Source organism: Electrophorus electricus, chromosome 17, assembly GCF_041902795.1.
Source record: "Electrophorus electricus isolate QZ-2024a chromosome 17, ASM4190279v1, whole genome shotgun sequence".
Taxonomy (NCBI): domain Eukaryota; kingdom Metazoa; phylum Chordata; class Actinopteri; order Gymnotiformes; family Gymnotidae; genus Electrophorus; species Electrophorus electricus.
In genome coordinates, this window is record NC_137513.1 from 19,174,454 (window position 1) to 19,182,500 (window position 8,047).

The 8,047-nt window shown below is 46.6% G+C and overlaps 1 protein-coding gene across 1 annotated transcript in view; it reads right to left on the minus strand.

Annotated features, from left to right (window-relative positions):
* gbe1b (glucan (1,4-alpha-), branching enzyme 1b) overlaps positions 1-8,047 on the minus strand; it is a 73,868-nt gene that overhangs the window by 48,897 nt on the left and 16,924 nt on the right. The gene's annotated exons all lie outside the window — the stretch shown is intronic.

The window sequence follows — 8,047 nt, forward strand, 5'->3', positions numbered from 1 at the left end:
ACAATACTGAGATGAAGCTCAGCACAGACAAAACTCAGGAGGGGTGACGGAACATTTGTCTGTAAGAGCTCAGTGACTACAGTCCCACCGTAATGAGGCTAGGATGTTAACAAAGCACACCTCATCCCACGACTCATTTCTCCAGCTCTTCCTCTGAATCTTTAAAAAGAAACACAAATAATACATAAGGTTGCCTTCTCCTTGTGTGCCCCTGAGAGTGGAGAGGGTAGCAATGATTCTGTGATTTAAACAGGAGCCATAGACACACAAAACCAGGAGTGAACCTCTTCACATACCGCAGGCACCTAATGTCACAAACAACCCACAGTGGATAAAGTCTCGCTGACCATGGAAGCAGGGACGTATCTGCATAGCCACGCTCCCTGAAACCACCAGCCCACATTGGCTAACCTGGCTGGGAGCCAGGGGGAGATGACTGAAACCGCAGGAGCCTCAACATCACAGCCAACTTGTACTCAAGCAAACACATTCACTCCCTCACATGTCATTTCAGAAGATGTGGAAGCACGCACTGGGGGATGGCAAACAGCTGGGCATTCTGGGAAATGACAACTGAGGCACTTTATTTCAGGCGTTTCACAAGCAGCACCACGTCGTGAGGCGTGGAGGATTCGTGGTTATTGGTTAAGAGAGGAACCCCGCCCCATCCTGGTGTCACGGCCATGTCATGGAGAGCTAGAACTGGCAGCGGTAGCATATAATACTGACACCAGGCTGTGATTGCTGTCCAACTCAGACATTTGTCTCAATGGAAGGTTTAGGAAGTCCCACTGAGGAGTACTGTGTGAATACATATGGTGTTTTAAGATGATAAATGTTGGAGCAGGGAAAAGGAGAGCAGAACAGAGGAGAGGAGAGGGGGGAGGAGAGGAGAGAAGAGAAGAGGTGAGGAGAGGAGAAGAGGAGAGAGGAGAGGAGAGGAGAGGAGAGGGGGAGGAAAGGAGAAGAGGAGAGAGGAGAGGAGAGAAGAGAAGAGGTGGAGGAGAGGAGAGGAGAGGAGGAGAGAAGAGGGGAGGGGAGGGAAGGAGAGGAGAGGGGAGTGGAGGAGAGGAGAGGAGGAGAGGGGAGGAGAGGAGGGGATAGGAGGAGAGGAGAAGAGGAGAGGGGAGGAGAGAAGAGGAGAGGGGAGGAGAGGAGAGAAGAGGGGAGGGGAGGAGAGGAGAGAAGAGGGGAGGGGAGGAGGTAGCGTTGTTTCTAGCGGAAAGCCCGTCTCGGGTGTGCCGGTGTACCGCACGCACTCTACAAGGAAATTACCTGCACTTGCCAATGGAAATAATTCACAATGTCGACACATAATCCAATATTACCCAGCAGGCATATCAAGCGCGTTGTGTGCACATTAAAGTGTGCCTCCCTCTGCATTCACATTTCAGAAGAGTAAAAGGGGAAAAAAAACAGTGTAACAACAGCCAGCTCGAATAAGATCCCCTGCAAATGAGATCTGCTGGCACAGGTCTGGATGCATCTGAAGTCAGGGACATTTAAATGATGACTGAGGAAAAACGGATGCAAATAACCCGACAGGGTGCATAGCGTGGGAGGAATATCCGTGATGAGGAGAGACGCACGCACCGTGGGGTGGTCGAGAGGGCGTCTGCCTGGGCACGTGCGCGCAGCAGGGCGGATCTGGCTGACCCCTCCCCTCACCCTGACGGTGCCCTTGAAAAGGACCAAGCACTCACCCAGCACACAAACACCCACCCAGATACATTACTAGAAGAATGCAGGAGAGAGGGCACGCGTGTACTTGGTGGTCGACGCTCCTCAGCCATCGGTCTGGGTGACCACGACTCCATGAATCTGTCACGCCGGTTCTTAATAACACAACTTTACCAAGAACAAAACCTCACCCAGGTGCATCAGTGTTCCCTGCCGAAGTAATCGATTTACAGTTCACAGCGGTCAGGCGGTTAAAACAAAAATTAAATCCCCAATCAGAATGGCAGAGCAAGGAGCACAGCTCTCGAGTCTGGGCGGTGTGGTCGGCATTCAGCGGGACGGTCACTTCTCCGAGGGCTTCGTTGCTTTGTGCAATTTGTGGAGGTAATAAAGGCATAAATGAGTGCGTGCGGGACCCAGTACCCCCCCAGGTGTCACACTCGGCCCCATTTGAATAGAAGTATAGTGTGGATGTCAAAAATATATATATGGAAACCTAGAATACTTTAGATACGCCAAAATCATATAAAATTATTACAACACTTTCTTATAATAATGAAAAGGGTATATGTGCTCTTATGACTGAACTCTTCATGCTAAGAATAATTTGTAAATGTGTTTAACAGAGTATGAGAGAGTGGAGACGCATCGTTAAGGCACTGCGACGCCTGGGTAAGACCTCCCACTGTCCTTCACTTCAAAACCAGAGCAGCTCATCCCAAAGGGCAGGACGACAGGTACTCTACGTCCCGCAGGGGCAGGACGACGGGTACTCTATGTCCGGTCCGACCTGACTCAGTGCGCCTGACTCAGACTGGCGCACTGAACCTCCTGGACTCTCCAATGATGGTGTTTAAACAGGCGATTACGTAGGGGGGCAGGCCAGCACAACCTCTGCCGCCAACCTCCACACTTCTCCTGCGCTAATGGGGGCAGATGCTCCTTCAGGTCGTCAATATCAAAGCTGGCTGATTTAGCCTCGCCACCCCACACTCACTCTCGTCAGGAGCTTCTGCCCCGAGCTTCCGCAATTCATCTTCTCGGAAGCCTGGGTAATGGGACAGCTTGGCGGATCCCGAAGATGTATCCCAACAAACACGGGCCTGAAATAAACAAATAAATGTCCGACACAAAGAAGGGACATCCACTGGGTTTTCACAAATGACTCTTCAGATGTCTGCCGTTGGGGGCATATGTCTGCCACCAGTCTAACGAGTCCCTCTGCACAGACTGCATAAATAATGAAATCCTAGCTAGACTCTCTTATGAACCCATCCCTGCACTGCCAGCCACTAACCACGGGTAATGTTTAGACGGTTACAGCTGTTAGCACCCTCTTATTAAACACGGGTTCCAGAAAGCATTTCATGATTGCCACCGTGGGCCCGTCTTGATGTAGGGAAAATGAGCGACTTAATTTACAGGAGCCGCAACAGCACCAATCAGGAGCGGTCTGGGGACGAGCAAAGGTCATTAGGGTCAAAGGGAGTCTGGGAAGGAGAGGGGTATCACCTACAGAGCTGCCATCACCTGACTGTCCGCAGGGCTCCGTGCGCCGGCACATGCTGTCTGCATTATTGGTGGGTCACTGCCTACTGAACCTATAGTCGGGTTAAAAAAATTTTAAAATGATACTGACACAGGAGGGCATTCCAGCAGTGATGGTACAAAGCCTCTCAGCACTTAGGAATAATATTACACTCCTACATTCTGCACCAATTCTACACCTGTGATTATTATTCCCAGGTCTGGTCCCCACTGAGTCACAGACTAATGAATCAGAATAACGAAATAATGATTGTGTGCATTACGAGACCAGCTCTCATCTTTCCGGGGCTTGTGGGTAACGGCCCGCGAGTGGCAGGGAACAGGGAGTGGAAAGTGAGCTGGTAACAATGGGCGAAGGAGCTGGAGGTTTGTCCCTCATTACCTCAGAGCTGTGCTTAGCTTTTAATCAGGGATCCAATCACTGAACAACTCAGCGTTTGGTCCACAAGTCATCATCAGGTGCCTGGAAAGACCAGCTGGCCAATCAAAACAGCTCCCGGCCACCTTATAATGAGTAACTGGTGCTCTTTTAAAAAAAAATCAAAGCACACAACTGTTCCGTTTAATGGATCTGCACCACAGCTCTCAGGAAAGACTTACAAAGCAACAGTTGTTAGCACAAATCCAATTACACAACAGAAGATGCAAACTTCTGTTCCTCTTTTCTGACTCACGTTTATTTGAGCGATTGCTCATTTATACTATATCCTTGTATGACTTAATAAACAGTTATTAACGGTTGGGGTCATAATTACTCACAATTACTGTTCCAGATTGTGGTGCAGAGGCATGCGTGGGACTGTGGGACAGAACGTTTGCGTGAGAGATGATTCATTTTTGTGTTACTACTTTTTGCGATGCTGGCAGTGACGAGGGAGCTGGAGGCGAGAGAAAGTGGAGAGAATCTTTATTCTCCATAACGGCTTGACTTGAGTGAACTCAAAAACCAAAAGAGCTGACAGTGCAGCAGTAACCGCTCAATGTGTGGAAATAAACGCAGGAACGGAGGACATCCGAGAGCAGGTATAGGCCACAGCTCCAGACAGGGAGACCGAGGAAGGCAAACAAGGAACAGGTGTGTGCATTAACTAATAAGTGGGTGTTGGGGACTGTGGCAGGTGTAATGGGTGTGTGTGTGTGTGTGTGTGTGTGTGTGTGAGATTTTCTTCTGGTCTTTGTTGTTAGTTAAACTGGTCTTTGTGTTATTGCTCTGTTTGTTTTTTGCTAATGTGATTGTACAACACTTTGGTCAACAGCTGTTGTCTGTGATTTATAAATATTTAAATTAAATGAAATCAGAAGTCCCCTAAATATTTGAGTCCACAGTGAACCATGGTACAGTCCAAACACTGCTCATCACCCTGAGAACACCTCCACACAGTGAACCATGGTACAGTCCAAACACCACCCCCACACTGAAGCATGGTACAGTCCAAACACTGCTCATAATCCTGAGCTCACCACCCCCATAGTGAAGCATGGTACAGTCCAAACACTGCTCATCACCCTGTGAACCCTACCCCCACAGTGAAGCATGGTACAGTCCAAACACTGCTCATCACGCTGTGAACACAACCCCCACAGTCCAGCATGGTACAGTCCAAACACTGCTCATCACCCTGTGAACACCACCCCCACAGTGAAGCATGGTATAGTCCAAACACTGCTCATCACCCTGTCAACACCACCCCCACAGTGAAGCATGGTACAGTCCAAACACTGCTCATCACCCTGAGAACACCACCCCCACAGTCAAGCATGGTACAGTCCAAACACTGCATTGTACAGAGAAACTGATCAGAGTTGATGACAAAATGCATGGAGCCAAATACAGGGTAGTTATTGACAAAACAACAATTGATCTGTGTTGATACAATTTCACATTTGTATGCATCAGTCAAATGGTAAATAATCCATTTAAGTTGATTTTTATTCCAAGTTGTAACACAACAAAATATGAAAAAATCAAGGGAGCTAAATACTTATGCAAGATGTTTTTTTTCTTTGTGGAGTCCAATTATACAATCTGTAAACTGTCACTACTATTCTCTCTCTCTCTCTCTCACACACACACACACACACACACACACACACACACACACACACCATAGGGAAACAGTGTGGCTTTCTTTTAAAACGCATCTTAATTAAGTGTGGGATCCAAGCTGTGTGCCTTTGACACCCTCACACTTCTGCCCACTTTGTAAAACTGTCATCTGAAGAGAGGAGCAGCTGATCACATCTCTCTGATGGTCAACAACAACAACGTCAACAACAACAACAACAACAACAACAACAAACCAAAATGAGCATACAGAAGAGACAACCAATGTGCTGTTACCATGTGTAAGCAGAAATAATCAACCAGACAAATCTAATAATTAAACAAAACACCATCACCATATCAAAGAACACAAGATCATACCGGTCACAAATTCATTAAAATACAAAATGTGATTAGTGTGCACTTGTAAGTAAATGTACCCAAGTAATAACAGATACTGCCAAAGAATTCCTGATTACTACTTACATTTCAGGAAATACATAAACTTGTCTATGATCACTAAGTATTCATTACAATGTTACACATGTGGGTGTTTATATAAAGACAGTCATAAGTGGACTGTAATCAAAAGTTTAGTATTTAATTGGAAATGGAAATTTAGCAAAATTACATGAAATGTTCAGCCAAAGCAACTTCAGGAGTGAGGCACACGCAAGTCTAACTCCTGTGAAGACGTTTCAGTCGCAACCTGCTCAAAGGTTTTCAGCTCTTATTAATTTAACAAAAACAATTTTCAAACAATATCAAATACTGTCATAAAAACAAATGTTTCCCTTGTAAGTGAACCTAAGCATTTAACACTTGCTGCATTTTGTGTGTGTGTGTGAAGTGTGTGTGTTGCGGGGGGGGGGGTCACTTTGATATCAGTAGGCGAGTGAATATTTCACATGAAATGTCACACGCAGGAAACAGGGCGACACACGCAGGGAGCACGGAGACACACGCAGGTAGCAGGGCGACACATGGAGGAAACAGGGCGACACACGCAGGGAGCAGGGAGACACACGCAAGGAGCAGGGAGACACACGCAGGGAGCAGGGAGACACACGCAGGGAGCAGGGAGACACACGCAGGGAGCAGGGAGACACACGCAGGGAGCAGGGAGACACACAGAGGGACCAGGGAGACACACAGAGGGACCAGGGAGACACACAGAGGGACCAGGGAGACACACGCAGGGAGCAGGGAGACAGTAAGCAGCTACTCCAGTGACACTTCTGGACCATTTCTCCCTGTCCTGTTGTTTTCAAGACAAATGACTCTCAAAAGAGGAAAAAAACTGTCATGATTATTCATAAATGCTTAAAGCAATTTGCATGAATATTTCACAACTTCAGATAAGCACAAATAAATGCTTGATCATGGGCAAACAAAAGTGCTGATGAGAAGAACTAATTATGCAGGCAGAATTTTGCATCACGTTATTAATTACACAGATATAACCTGGGAGCACAGTTCACACACACTCACACAGACACACGCAGACACACACACACACAGACTCACACACACACACAGACTCACACACACACACACACAGACTCACACACACACACACACACACAGACTCACACACACAGACACGAGAGTTTAAACCTAAACTTTAATGCTGCTTGGTGCTAAAAGTTACAAAAAGAAACAAAGGAGGAAAGTAGAATCACTCTACAGCACAACAGGAATGAGAACTGTCTACCAGCTTTAATCAGGACACGTTGCCATGAGAACTGTCTACCAGCTTTAAATCAGGACACGTCGCCATGAGAACTGTCTACCAGCTTTAAATCAGGACACGTCGCCATGAGAACTGTCTACCAGCTTTAATCAGGACACGTCGCCATGAGAACTGTCTACCAGCTTTAATCAGGCACATTTCACCATGAGAACTGTCTACCAGCTTTAATCAGGTACATTTCACCATGAGAACTGTCTACCAGCTTTAATCAGGCACATTTCACCATGAGAACTGTCTACCAGCTTTAACCAGGTACATTTCACCATGAGAACTGTCTACCAGCTTTAATCAGGTACACGACCCCATGAGAACTGTCTACCAGCTTTAATCATGTACATTTCACCACGAGAACTGTCTACCAGCTTTAACCAGGTACATTTCACCATGAGAACTGTCTACCAGCTTTAATCCTGTACATTTCACCATGAGAACTGTCTACCAGCTTTAATCAGTACACGTCACCATGAGAACTGTCTACCAGCTTTAATCAGGACACATCGCCATGAGAACTGTCTACCAGCTTTAATCAGGTACATTTCACCACAAGAACTGTCTACCAGCTTCAATCAGGCACATTGCACCCTGAGAACTGTCTACCAGCTTTAATCAGGTACATGACCCCATGAGAACTGTCTACCAGCTTTAATCATGTACATTTCACCAAGAGAACTGTCTACCAGATTTAATCAGGACATTTCACCACAAGAACTGTCTACCAGCTTCAATCAGGCACATTTCACCATGAGAACTGTCTACCAGCTTTAATCAGGACACGTCACCATGAGAACTGTCTACCAGCTTTAATCGGGTACATTTCACCAAGAGAACTGTCTACCAGCTTTAATCAGGACACATCGCCATGAGAACTGTCTACCAGCTTTAATCAGGACACGTCACCATGAGAACTGTCTACCAGCTTTAATCAGGACACATCGCCATGAGAACTGTCTACCAGCTTTAATCAGGTACATTTCACCACAAGAATTGTCTACCAGCTTTAACCAGGTACATTTCACCACGAG